The sequence below is a fragment of the Neolamprologus brichardi genome, chromosome 1, assembly GCF_056152115.1.
Source record: "Neolamprologus brichardi isolate AB-2024 chromosome 1, ASM5615211v1, whole genome shotgun sequence".
In the NCBI taxonomy this organism is placed as follows: Eukaryota; Metazoa; Chordata; class Actinopteri; order Cichliformes; family Cichlidae; genus Neolamprologus; species Neolamprologus brichardi.
The window spans coordinates 7,978,299-7,993,184 of NC_142104.1; the positions used below are offsets into that span (position 1 = coordinate 7,978,299).

Consider the following 14,886-nt stretch of genomic DNA (forward strand, 5'->3'; position numbering starts at 1 on the left):
AGCGGGTCTAGCAAAGTTTAGCCAGGGGGGCCGATAGGACATGAACAGGGAAAAGGGGGGCACAAAGACATACTTTTCTTTCTTATTCTCATTTAAAATGTCTAGTTTTTAATAAATAATTATCTGAATTTTACACCCAAAGTTTTAATCTGATGTACAATGTCTAGAAGTCCATTACTGTATATATTAACTATTAAGTCTAATTTACCCTAGTAAGCTATAGTGCTTTTCCTTTGGGAAGGCACCATCTGTGCAGTCTGCAGTTCTGTTGAAGAAAGATGTTGAATCTATTTAATTATTCTTGAAAAATAATTGATTTCTGTGCATTTTTCTTTTCACACTGCATCAAATTAAAGTTGATTACGTCAATTAAGCATCATGAGGTGGGGGGTGGTTCCCTTTTTTTTTTTTTTTTGCTGGGAGTTTGCAACCCTATTAGTTAGGTTGCTTACTCTTTAAAATACCAGAATAGGGAGGATGAAGTAGGTTTAAGTTTATTAGATTGATCAGTATTGCTGAACTATGAAATATTTTGGATGCAGTGTATTTTTTGCATAAAGGTATAACAGAATAGCTTTAGTGTTTTTTTGAGTTTGAACTTATACAAAATGCAGCAAGATATTAAAAAACACACTATATCGGATTCATATCAGTATCGGCAGATATCCAAATTTATGATATCGGTATCGGACATAAAAAAGTGGTATCGTGCCATCGCTAGTCTCCACAATAATTCTTCTCAAAGGTGTTCTGTCTGGTTGAGGTCAGGACTCTGTGCAGGCCAGTCAAAGTCTTCCACACCAAACTCACTCATCCACGTTTTTATGGACGTTTTATGGACGTTTCTTTGTGCACACTTTGCATTGCACTTGGTGATGTAAAGCTTGGATGCAGCTGCTCAGAAATGGAAACTCATTCCATGAAGCTCTCCACACACTGTTTTGAGCTAATCTGAAGGTCTATAGCAACTGACTCTGCAGAAAGTTGGCAATCTTTGCCCACCACCTGCATCAGTATCTGCTTGATTTTATGTGGCCTACCACTTCATGGCTGACTTGCTATCATTCCCAGTTGCTTCCACTTTGTTATAAAACCCCTAACAGATGACTTCCCAGATTTCAGTGTAATTATAAAAAGCAATGTTTTGCTAATTTTAATACCAAAAAGTTTTTTTTTGTTACTTATTTACTTTAGTATAGTATAAATGGTAGAAAAGAGTCAAAAAAGCTATAAAACTTAAAACCAATAAACTTAAAAGTTATACTTAAATATACAGGGTGGGCCACCCACATTGTTTTTCTTGTGACATTACCAATTCGTTTGATGTGTCACATGGCCCTCTTTCTATTGAAAAAAAAACAAAAGTTGTATCCAAGATGGTCGACTTCTAAATGGCCACCATGGTCACCACCCATCTTGAGGAGTTTGCCCCCTCACATATACTAATGTGCCACAAACAGGACTTTAATATCACCAACCATTCCCATTTTATTACGGTGCATCCATATAAATGGCCCACCCTGTACTTAACTTTAGTTAAAAGCTGTCCAATGAGCTGGATTAGAGTCTTTGGAGGGCCAATTCTAGCCCCTGGACATTATGTTTGACACCCCTGTGTTAAAGTAGATGGGTATACTGAATAAACATTATTCATGCCTTCGGTCTGAATAACAGTACCATATGGAATTATAAAAATAAACAAACACATTGGAGCACTGTTATCAAAGGTCACACGTGCTGTAGTCCACTTTATTCTTCGAACATGTTGCACTAAATCACCACGCAGCCCTAACAGTCAGGGGCGCCTCCAGAATTGTTTCATAGGGGTCGCCATATGGGGGCCACTAAAATCAATGCGGTGGCACCACAAAACAGAATTTCCATTTTTATCATGCTGTTGTCAAATATGGAAAATATTGCAAAAGAGAGAGAAAGAAAAGAATTATATGTCTATGAAAACCAAATAAGACTTTGAAATTCTTCTGTTTTAATTGCAGTCTATTACTAGTAAATTACAGCGTATATCTATCCTGTATCCTGAATTACTGCACCACGGCTTTATCCCGTTGGGAAGGGCAGCAGGTGGCCATTTAGCGGATAACCTCCCGCTGTAACAAGTCAGCCATCGGTTGACAATCTCACCTGTTGGCCACACGGCTGTGCTCACAGACCGCTCGCCCGTTGGCCGTGCTATTCCCATTCCCAAGCGCATGCGCTTTGCACTGACGGAGTGGAGACCATTTCCTTCCAGCAGCAGGCCTCACAAAGCTCCACACACACACACACACACACACACAAACACATAAGCATACACACATATGCGGTCTCAGCACAGACAACAGCCGTCAAAGCGAAGCAGTGTTTGGAATAGTGTAATCTTAACACCGCAACACCTGGATGCTCCCCAACCGCAGGAATCATTCTAATGGGTGTTCATCGCTGAACTGCAGCAGCATATGGTCGACAGCACAGTGGTATCTTTTGGGTGAGTTGCCCACAGCGCATTGACTGTTTTGTCTTGGGTTTGTTGCTGCTGTCGCTGCAACACAGGGTTTTAGCACAGGGGTGGCTCAGGAGCTACACCACACTGGAGTGTCATTACTGGGCTTTCTGTTACGTTTTAGAGTCAGGTTTTATCTTACATTCACTAACAGAATGAAAGTGCCGTTTTTTCTAAATAGGTGCTGCTGTGAAGCGCTAACCTGAATGAGAGTGTTAGCTTGAGCTGCTAGTTAACGAGCAACGTAGCGTCACGAGATCCATTATCGGACGAAATTCACTGTTATGCTAGGCTTGAACTGATTTTACTTACAACTCCTTACTCCCCCACCAATGCAGTCAGTAAGCTTGACAGTACAGCAGAAGACGGATAAATAAAGCATCTGTTAAAATGATCTTTGCCTTGTATGCTTGTGTTACCCAGATTTACGCGCCTGTGCTGAAAATCTCCCGAGTCACTACCTTTTTCTTTCATCTGATTCCATAGTCGGACACCTTGGTCGTGTCTTGGGTACTTGACCATTTCCTTTGACAGTCTTTGTCTGTGGAAACGCTGTGGTGCAATACTGCGTGGAAGCCCAAAAATAAAAACATGGGTTCAGCAAAACAAAAAAAAATGTACAGCATTGTTATACAGGCAGATGTACCGTTTTTCCAGGTTTTTTTGTTTTTGTTTTTTTTACTTGTGGTGGATCTAAAGGTAGAGGTTCAGCCAACGTGTCGTTGAAATTCCAACCCTGTGCACAAATACTGCGGTCTGACCTTTTAGTGTTGTTCAGCGTGTTGCTGGGAATTCAGGGCGACAAAAGACTGGTTCTGTCCGATAATGGATCCAGTAATCTTAGCCTCGTCCGCCTTGCACTAGAACACAGGGATCGAGCTGAGGTCCAGCCCCTTTCCTGAGGAAAATCTAATTCGTATCTCTCATGTTTTAATATAAGCTTGCTAGCATCCTTACTCACTTCAGCATTTGTCTTGGTTTTAGGGTCGGACCAATGAAATAATGATAACTGTTAAAAAAACAACCAAAAAACACTTAGTTATGTGATACTCTTTATCCCACGGGGAAATTGTTTTTCACTTGGCATGGCTCCACCGGAAGGTGCAAGGTCAGGTTAAACTAAAATTACATAGGGACGATTTAGTGTCCGGCTCAAGGATACAGTCACAGGTTAAAGGACATGAACTGCATTAGCCACAGCTGCAATATTCATATTTCAGTCCTATTGGTAGTTTATAAAATTGGCATTATGACTCGTCTTGTCCCTGCAGCTTTTGCATTGTGTGCAGGTTCCGTGCACAGAACTTAAATATAATTGCCTGTTTGCAATGTTGAAACGTACATACCTTTACAAGCCAAGACTTGAGTACCCAAATGCATGGTTATAGAGTATTTGTACTTTACATAATGTTACTGTGTAGTTTAGGAGAAGACTGTCTAACTGTAATGGTTTGTAGTACACCTAATCAGTTCTGATCTTACTCCAGGGATTTTTTCAGGGAACAAATCTTATGATTAGTGTATTATCTCTGTGCCAGTTCTTGTTATCTAATACATTAGCATGTTTTAGTAGCTTGAAATCTCAAATATCATCAGTCCAGATCTTGTTGCCTATTTTAATAACTGATTGCCTCAGCAGGTTTGACCAGCGATTGGCCTTTTGCATTATAATCTGGATGAAAGCAAAACAGCTGTTTGATGGGAGAGATAGTTGCCTTGCTCTTTTTGGATTGTAATATAAAAATGGACAACTGTTTTTGCCTCTAAATTTTGCACAATGGTTTAAGAGTTTACCCTAATACTGGAATTAAAGCCAAAAACTAACAATAACTTGAAAGAGTAGATTTTTCTTCCTTTGTTGTCAGAAAGTTCTTTTTTTCCCCACCTGTATTGACTCGTGCTAGTTATTATGAACACATAGTGCTGATGAAAGCAGGATGAAGCTTCTGGTTTTCTATTAAATAAATTATTTTACAAAACATGAAGTGGGGGTGCACAGGCTTGGCATTCGTTATCCCCAGAGGAATCTGGTGAGCCAGACTGCAGCATGTTAGGAATCCATATGCTGTGTCTGTCAGGGCTAACCTGCTGCCCATAAGCTTGAATGTCCAGCATAGTGCACTGAGGGTCCCTGGAAGTACACTTTCTTGTTTTCATCTGAAAACTCTTTACCTTAAATGTTAGAAAATGCCATATTATTTGAGATTGTGCTTTGAGATGAGAGGTGTCACGCAGCTCTTTATTTGAAAAATCAGACTTATGTAGTAAGGTGGCCCACACCTTACAGACGGAAACCTTTGACCACACTTAGTTCTGTCCATTCCTATTGTCTCTTTGTCAATAGCTTCATCCCAGTCACCCTGAATGACTGATGGGTAGATCAGAGTAGTCCTGATTGAGGTGCAGCTTGACAAGCAGTAAAGGTGACAATACAAGCCCACCGGCCTAGATACATGTCAGCTTTCTTCTATTTAGCAATGGGTTACGAGAAGGAGGGGGACGATGTCTGCTCGATCCCTAAATCTGCGAGAAGCTGAGCTGTGTTACTGTCTCATATTAAGCTTTGTGCCTGGCTTATGTGCTCAGCAGGGAAGTAATGGCTTCTCTGTCTTTACACTGACCATCTCATTGCACATTTGAAGCCTGTCCAAGGCCCTGCTGACCTCAACACAATGACATCGTTTAGTTGCCCCCACCCCCCCACAGGACTCTTCTCTTCAGCGCATGCTGTCTCTTTAATCGCCAACTCCAACAGCAGAGGAGGGATTTATTGTGGTGACTTTGGTGCAGAGCTCAACAGTATACTGACAAAGAGTGAAACATATAATGGTTACTGTGATAAAATTCCCACTGGTTAGTATTACTGTTTCACAGTAAGTCTGTTGCTGATTACCAGCCATAGAAAACTTTCTGTAAATACTGTCAATCAAGGTTAGCAACAGTCTCCCAGCAGAGCAGGCAGGATGTGTTTACTTAAAAGGCTTAAGGTAGTGACAGTGCTTCAGAGACTTTTATACTTTAAACACATTTTATAGTACTGCGTTGAATCCGTGTTGTAGTGGCCAATGTTGTTGTTAGTATTTAGAATTGTGTGCCTTGAATTCTCTGCCATCAGACTGACACGATTGAACAAGCGTTACTTTTAGGGAAACGGAGGAAAGAGCAAAGAATTTCAGGATCAATTTTGGGTTTTTTTCTGGGTTGTTGTCATAGTTAGATTTTTAAGAGATAGCGGGAACCTTGAAAGACGATGGAGACACTGTGAAATTGCTTGTTATCACTTTATAGGGAACGCAAGGTAAGTACCCTTTTATCTTAATGTGACTTTTATCTTGGTAGATTTTTGTCTGGAGACTATATCTGCTCATTTCCCATGATACCGTGCTATGTAGTCACCCAGCCAACATATTTTATTAAAGTCCAGAAGCTGACAGCTTTGTCGTTGTGTTCTGTAGACAAGAGTAAACAAATAAAACAGTATAAGTATAACTGCTTTCACACTGGATATTATTTGCAGTTGTTCTTTCGCCTCTGTCACCCTAAAGGAGAGAGTCTCCTTCACACACATTCTACTTGAAATACTCTGATTTATTAGAGGGAGCTGCCTTAGTAGATGTTTAGGGGACAAGACGTAGCTTGGCGAAGCTGTCTTGGTATGTGTATCAGTAGTGTTTAGCATTTTCATCACTTTTTAGAAGCACATATTAATACTAATAATTCTGATATGAAATGTTTGTACTGTTGTGTCTCTAATACTGACATCCATGAGCAACAGGATGTCACACATGGTGCAAGGCACAGTAGGCTCTCATGTCACTCTGCATGGATGAATTCATCAATTATTTCATGGCTGTGTTCATTTTAGCATCGTGGTGTAGTGTGTTAGTAGCTCAGTGTGATGTATTGTGTCTGCTGCTTTTATTGTGTATACCTCCTGAGTAATGCACTTTTATGTTAGACCTTGCAAGATGCAAAGTGGCAAGACGTGGTCCACATGATTAGAAAGAATGATAGACACTGAAATTGGCAGCACATCTGCACTGCACCTGCACTCCTTCCCCTTTTTAGGTGCATCACACAGTATCACTGGATATAGATGTAGTGAACAACAGATTAATTGTCTCAGCTGGTAGGTGATCAAAATTTTCATCATATAGCATAACATTATGATATAACTGTATCATAATGTTGTCTATATCAGTTATTTTAGTAATCACGTAATCTATTGATTATTCCACCGATTAATTGGATATGAAATACTTTTGTCATATTAGTAAAAGGACGTAAGTCTTTCAAAACAAACTGCTCATTTATTGTCATTGTACATGTACCACAAAATTGTGGGTGCACATTGGAGAAGTAGTGCAAAGAAAAGACTTGGTCTGAATAGAGTCGGTGTGTAAGTGGCCTGTTTTAAAGTTTAACTGCATATGTCTGTCAAAAAAACCCCAAAAACAAAACCCAAGCCATATTGGTGGTTTCCAAAAGGAATGTGCATATGTGTGCGTACATTGTTCAAGTGTGCAAGTGAATGAGTTAGTTATTTTATAAGCCTTTAAAGGAGGATGTTGTGGCTGCAATGAAGAGAAGCGAGCATATCAGCATTCTGAAGTTTGCCCTGGACTTTGAAGGAGAGTTTTTGTGTTGCTAAAAACAAGATGTTATGCTGGTGTAAATGTTAATTAATAATAACCTAACAACTCTCAGGTTAGAAGATCAAAGTTTTACTGGCCCATGTACATTTTTGTTGGCTTGTGAAACCCCCCCCCCATTTATTTTTATATTTTTAAATATTAATGCACTTTAATTAATATGATATTTTATATTATTTCACTTTTAATCTGAAAATGTTGCGAAAGCCTTGAAATAAATGTGGTCTAGTACACCCCATGCTCCCCTTTAGATTCACCCCCGTTTTCTGCAGGTGTCACTTCCATGTAAAATAGGTCGGCTGCCGTCAGCCTTCACCATGCTATATAATTTAAACATGGGCTATCGGACTAAGTTAACAGTTCATCTGCAGATGTTAATTACAACTTCTGGAGGATTACTGATTTTTCTCTATGTAAAACAAACTGCAGTGGATGTTTGATGAAGGTCTCCTGCTAATTTTTCTAGTTAAACAAAGCATTAAAGCAAAGAATTTGTGTTGAATTTTTTTTATAATCGATTTATTTGATGAGTCATTATCCAACTCATTACTGTAGTTTACAGGTTCAGGTTACGGTCCCAAACCTGAAAACATAAAATTTACCATCTTATTAAAGGACTGATCACAACCTTTTAACTTTTCATCACACTGTCTTTGAATGAGCACAAAGCCAATGTTACAAAATACTGAAACTAGAGCACAAAAACTATAAAATTGATGTGACCAAGCAGATAAACATTGGTCTCCCTATGTGAATGGTCATCTTATTTGCAGATAGACCAGCAACTGACAGAAAGGCTAATATCAGTCGACATTGCTCTGCAACTTCGAGATCAGAGTTTCCTGGGTCCAGTTATATTAATAGCTGACTAAGTAACAATTCATTCAATTTAGTAACTGTAACTGATAAACAGCACAAGCCATTTTTTCATGTGTTTCTACTAATGGCAGGCTGGCAGGTTGCTGGGCTGGAGGGCTGGTCTCACCAGAACCTGCAGGAGCTGTAGAACTAACACTTGTGCCACCACACTGAGCTCTGCGAGGATACAGAGCAAAACAAGGACAAGCTGCATGCTGCAGGCCATTAAGTTAGAGCTGGAACAGTTTGATAACTTGCTGAAGACGTAGCTATTTATATTTTTTTGTATATTGTTTTATATTAATCTCTCTGTATGGATGTTTAGCACAGTTTCACACTCATAATTTGTTCACCCTTCTTTTTCACACTACTGCATCTTCTCTGACCTCCGTCCCCCATCCCCCGTGCTGTAATAGAGGCAAAACCCCTACATCCACTTCTTCCTACTGATCATGCATCCCAGTAGAATAGTGTAATTGTGGCAGCCGTCTTGCATGCAAACTCAGCTTGGCTTTTCCATCTGGGCAGCGGCTGGACAGCTCCTTGACGACCGGGGGCCTTCTACCGCCACGCCTGCTGGCTAGCTGCACAATGCAGGCAATGAGGAGAGCTGTAGGCCTGACACATGCCTTAGTCTTTCACTACGCCCACGGGCTCCGGAGATTTCCTACTGGGAACTGTTTAACAAAAGGATAATGATATAATCCGACATTTTAGCATTTTCCTGTTTGCCTGTTCACATGCTGCTACTGAGCGTATGAAGATACTACCAACAACCAAGAAAACAGTTTTATTTCTATTAATTTTGTCATTTTCTGTACTTTCAGTGTGTGATGAGTCACAGCTGTCCATAAATATTTTTTCTGGTTTCATATGTAAGCTTCCTGTTTGTGTGGTTGCTTTATATTTTTAAGAGGTATTGTCATCAGAAAAGAAGCCTGATAACAACCCCATGAAATCTTTTCAACCATTTTTAACATGAAGTAATACCTTAGATATAGCATGCTAAAGAATCCCCTGAGTCCAAAATTAAACTGCCATTTAACCACTGGGATCATCCTTCAATACACCACCTTACCTGTCTACCAAGAGTTACCTCATGGTGAAAAGCAGCAGACACATTGACTGGTTATTTAAATGAAAGATCAACTTGATGACATCAGGTTATTTTGGATTTTGCAAGAGCTGATTTAAATTAATGAGGAAAAGGATATGTGTTAGCTATGGGAAACAGTTGGACACTTCCTTTTTCAGTGGAATCATGCAGAAGAGCACAAGACCAAATGATTCGCTGCTGGTGTAAAGCCCATTTCATTGAATTGGATACTAATTTGCAATGGCGTCAGTACCAAAAGGATGATGTCTGCCTTCTGCAGTTCAGGCACCACTTCAGACAGGCAGGCACACAGCCCCTGCACTCACTAGTAGACGACATAGACGACATTCACAGCAGTGAACAGCACTTTAGGACAAATTTGGAGAACGCCGTTAAACCTCCCATTGAAGTATTAAATGGTACACCACACATGTTAACGTTAGCTGTTTAGCTATTAGCATCACCCGATAGCGACATTAGCTGTCTTATGTTATTAAGGTAGTGACTAATGGCTAAAGCACAACAGTACTTAAACACAAGAACTTAAAATGTGTATATACAGTGGGGCAAAAAAGTATTTAGTCAGCCACCGATTGTGCAAGTTCCCCCACTTAAAATGATGACAGAGGTCAGTAATTTGCACCAGAGGTACACTTCAACTGTGAGAGACAGAATGTGAAAAAAAAATCCATGAATTCACATGGTAGGATTTGTAAAGAATTTATTCGTAAATCAGGGTGGAAAATAAGTATTTGGTCACCTCAAACAAGGAAAATCCCTGGCTCTCACAGACCTGTAACGTCTTCTGTAAGAAGCTTTTCTGTCCCCCACTCGTTACCTGTATGAATGGCACCTGTTTGACCTCATCATCTGTATAAAAGACACCTGTCCACAGCCTCAACCAGTCAGACTCCAAACTCCGCCATGGCCAAGACCAAAGAGCTTTCGAAGGACACCAGGAAAAGAATTGTAGACCTGCACCAGACTGGGAAGAGTGAATCTACAATAGGCAAGCAGCTTGGTGTGAAAAAATCAACTGTGGGAGCAATCATCAGAAAATGGAAGACATACAAGACCACTGATAATCTCCCTCGATCTGGGGCTCCACGCAAGATCTCATCCCGTGGGGTCAAAATGATCATGAGAACGGTGAGCAAAGATCCCAGAACCACACGGGGGGACCTGGTGAATGACCTGCAGAGAGCTGGGACCAAAGTAACAAAGGTCACCATCAGTAACACACTACAACGGCAGGGAATCAAATCCCGCAGTGCCAGACGTGTTCCGCTGCTGAAGCCAGTGCATGTCCAGGCCCGTCTGAAGTTTGCCAGAGAGCACATGGATGATACAGCAGAGGATTGGGAGAATGTCATGTGGTCAGATGAAACCAAAGTAGAACTTTTTGGTGTAAACTCAACTCGTCGTGTTTGGAGGAAGAAGAATACTGAGTTGCATCCCAAGAACACCATACCTACTGTGAAGCATGGGGGTGGAAACATCATGCTATGTGGCTGTTTTTCTGCCAAGGGGACAGGATGACTGATCCGTGTTAAGGACAGAATGAATGGGGCCAAGTATCGTGAGATTTTGAGCCAAAACCTCCTTCCATCAGTGAGAACTTTGAAGATAAAACGAGGCTGGGTCTTCCAACATGACAATGATCCAAAACACACCGCCCGGGCAACAAAGGAGTGGCTCCGTAAGAAGCATTTGAAAGTCCTGGAGTGGCCTAGCCAGTCTCCAGACCTCAACCCCATAGAAAATCTGTGGCGGGAGTTGAAAGTCCGTGTAGCTCGGCGACAGCCCCAAAACATCACTGCTCTTGAGAAGATCTGCATGGAGGAATGGGCCAAAATACCAGCTACTGTGTGTGCAAACCTGGTAAAGACCTATAGTAAACGTTTGACCTCTGTTATTGCCAACAAAGGTTATGTTACAAAGTATTGAGTTGTATTTTTGTTATTGACCAAATACTTATTTTCCACCCTGATTTACGAATAAATTCTTTACAAATCCTACCATGTGAATTCATGGATTTTTTTTTCACATTCTGTCTCTCACAGTTGAAGTGTACCTCTGGTGCAAATTACTGACCTCTGTCATCATTTTAAGTGGGGGAACTTGCACAATCGGTGGCTGACTAAATACTTTTTTGCCCCACTGTATATATATATTAGGGCTGTGCGATATGACCAAAATCTCATATCCCGATACAAGAATTCTATCGTCCTGATAACGATATAAATCACAAAAATGTAACATTTTCTGTAAATACTGTGAATCTCGGGCAGCTCGTCTTGCGGGAAGTGTAGCTGGAGTCGAGTGTTTTAACTGATGCATGAAACTATACATTTGTAGACATAAGTTGTAAAGGCCTCCGTTTTCTTTGTTAGTATTTATTACACGGCGTGCTGCGGGGAAAAGCCTGTTCTAACGTTTGAGTCTAAGGTTTATTTTTTAGCACCTAAAAACAGGCTCTTGTCCGTCTGTAGTGTGGTTATATAAAATATAAGAGAAAGAGAGAACTTTAAAAAATTAATATAGCCACTACAGTGACCATCAAAACGATGAAAAAATATTGCCATAAACAGTTTATTTTGCGACACTACGAGACAAACGATAGCGTAAAATGAAACGCTAGACGTTTTTATATCGTCATCCGATATATATCGTTATATCGAACAGCCCTAATATATATTAATATACATACATTTGTTTATATCTGTATAGGTCTTACATATTTTTTAAACCACTGCAACAGACTTTTTTTTCATGCGCTACATGACTAAAACATTGTTTAATCATGTTATATCAGTGGCTCCATTTGTCATAGATTAGTAACTCTATCCTTTATATTTTGACTTTCCCAATTGCTTATCCAGTTTAGGTTCCTTTTGCCAAGAAAATGAAGAAATCATATGAAAGTATCTGAGTCTTGCCACCTGATTATTGCACAAAGATCATTGAGATTTTGACATATTATCAGAACAGCTGTCCCATGTAATATCTCCAGTCAAAGGTTTAGGTCAGTTAAAGGATTTTTGTTGCGATACAGTGTATTTATTTGACAGGATTTTTTCAGTAGAGTTCCTTTTCTGTCTGGTTGTTTTCATCTATAAACCAACTAGTTGAATGGACCACGTTACACGATACAAGGAAAAAATGACAGTTTTGTCTACACGAAGTTAATTAGCCAATTGCTGGGCCACCACATTCTGTCAGAACAGCTTCAGTGCACTTTTTCCAAGTCTCTGGAACGCTATTCTTCCAAAAGATTTTACCTTATTCGATAATGGCGGAGTTTAACACAACCTAAAGGTGTTCAGTTGGGTTGAGATGTAGTGGTTTCAAGGTGCATAGCATGTGATTCACATCATTTTCATACTCATCAAACCACTCATTGACCCTTGGTGTGCACATCCTGGAAAAGACCACTTCCACCAGGATGGAAAGTTTAATCACAGGACAATGTGATGACTCAGAACTACTGTGTATTAATTTGTAAAAAAATCATAAAATGCTTCCCACGGGATAAGGGGGCACCAAATCTCCTCATCATATGATTCGTGGTTTAAAGGGTTCTCTAGTTTGTCACCTCTCTGCTGTATATACCCTGTGTGTTTGGATGCTTTGTCCTTTGGTTGAATCTCATTTGCCTGTTCAGTCTGTCTTTCTACATATAACACCTGCGTCCTGGTTCACTGAAGCGCCTCATATTTGGGCCAGTGGGGGGAAATACGGAGGAAGTAGTGCAGTCATTATGAAGTTGGTGTATTTGCTTCAGTTATGGCGACATTAAACCCAGTTGGAATTATTTTGACTGTTCTAAAAAGAATACAAGATGATTCACTGATGATAATGGCAACGAATCCCGTCTTAGCAGGGAGGCTTCAGCAGTTCCTCTTTTTATCTGCCCTCCCCAACCCCCCAATGCGTTCGAGTCATCGGATACACTTCAAAGATACAGTAAACGCTTGTGCTTTAATGATGTCACACAAAGTGCTCAGATGTAAAGTGACCTGAATTAGCTCCTTTTTAATACAAGGAAGATTTTACTTGATCTATTTTGTGTGCAGTTTCCCTCAGGCTATCTTTTTAATAAAGCAGCATTTTTATTCTTTCTTTTTTTGTCTTAGAAGAGATTACACTAGAAGTGCAGATGGTTATCGTTAACTGTGGCCTACATCTGAGCATGTTTCTGATACGACGGCTAATAATCTCAAGAAAATAATATTCTGAGCAGTAGGTGGCAGCTGAATAGATGTATATGTAAGTGGGTTTATAATTACAGATTAGAGATGGACTGATTAAAGGCCGCCTATTGTGTTTCATAAATAAAATAAATTAATTAAAATAAATTAAAATACTACCTCACAAAAATAGCTTAATAGTATAGCCCACGTGTTTTAGTCAGCACTTGAAATATTGAAAATAGAGAGAAATAGTATATTTTTGTTGCACTTAAATACTCTGAATAATGGTGGCGGGTAAAATAAAAAATAATTATTTGGTCTTTAAGGAAGTTTACGTTACATTCTGCATCTGTTGCTGAGGATCGTTTATTTAGGGTACATACACAACGTGAATCTTACATGTTCATTAGATTCAGCATTGCATGGCTTGGATCTTGTTATAAATCAAGTCCACCATCATGGTCATTTTAAGTTTCAGGCTGAAAACAAGGCTTTTCTTTTGCAAGTTTCAATTCCCAAGCTATCTTTAGTCTTGTTACACATGGTCCAATGGAACCTGGTCTAGGCTGATCTAGTAGTATGCATGTTAGCAGGTGTTATTGGTTGCATAGTTTGCACTGTATAACTAGTTTCTAAATCTAACTCGGATCTTTCCCTTTTTCTTGCATATTCTTACTAAGCTGTATGATTGATTGTCTGACACCCTGGCCCAATAAAACAGTTCCATAATAATCTATTCAAAACACCTCCAGATTATTCTTTCCTCTTATATTATAAATAAGAATTTCAATATGAAAACATTAATATTTAATGAGCCATTTATCTACAAAACAAATGAACAACCTGGGATGTCTTGATAAAAATGTATGCTTTTTAAACTGTATGTCTTCAGTTTTCCATATTCTGTCAGTCTACTGGCATCACAAAGACATTTGTTGCATCACCATCTCAATTCAGTGCACTACAACAGAACAACAAAAGAAAGAAGGCTCTAAAACTGACAATTTAGACTCCAGGCTTGGATGAAATGAACAGTTTTTAACAAAATTGGTATTTGCAACAGAATTGTATTCTACGTACCAGTAAATGCAAATTAAAAATGAATAAATAAGTCTAAATTTAAAAAAGTGACGCAGGTGCAATGTACTAAACAAATAAAAAAGTGACTGACTGAATATGTTAACTAGTTAAGAGCTTATCCAAATGAACCTAATTTTCATAAAATCTCACACTCGCACAAAGGCTCATAGTCTACTCTGAGTTGCGTACATACATTTTATCACTCATTTACAGATCATCTGCTGTTACTCCTGATGTCGACAACTTTATGGGGTCAGTGGAAAATAAGGAAAATAAACCCATCCTTCTCAAGTTTCTGTAAAGGCAGAGTCTCCTGGGAATGTAAGAATTCAGAAGAATTTTTTGTTACTGGCACAGGAGGTTCCTTCGCGCTCATTGTGAAGTTATGATACTAATAAAGGCCATACTGTTTAAATTTTTTAGACCATAGTTATGCATGGATATATCAGGATTCCTGAGAAATAATTTTAACCAGTGCTTTTTAAACTGGGGTTAATTTCCTCAAAC

General features: G+C 39.5%; 1 protein-coding gene across 1 annotated transcript in view; it reads left to right on the forward strand.

Annotated features, from left to right (window-relative positions):
* The first annotated feature begins 2,253 nt into the window (after positions 1-2,253).
* cskl (c-src tyrosine kinase-like) overlaps positions 2,254-14,886 on the forward strand; it is a 47,880-nt gene continuing 35,247 nt past the window's right edge. The window contains exon 1 of the mRNA XM_006779739.3: positions 2,254-2,485. The gene's annotated coding sequence lies outside the window, so the exon portion shown is untranslated. The remainder of the gene's footprint in view (positions 2,486-14,886) is intronic.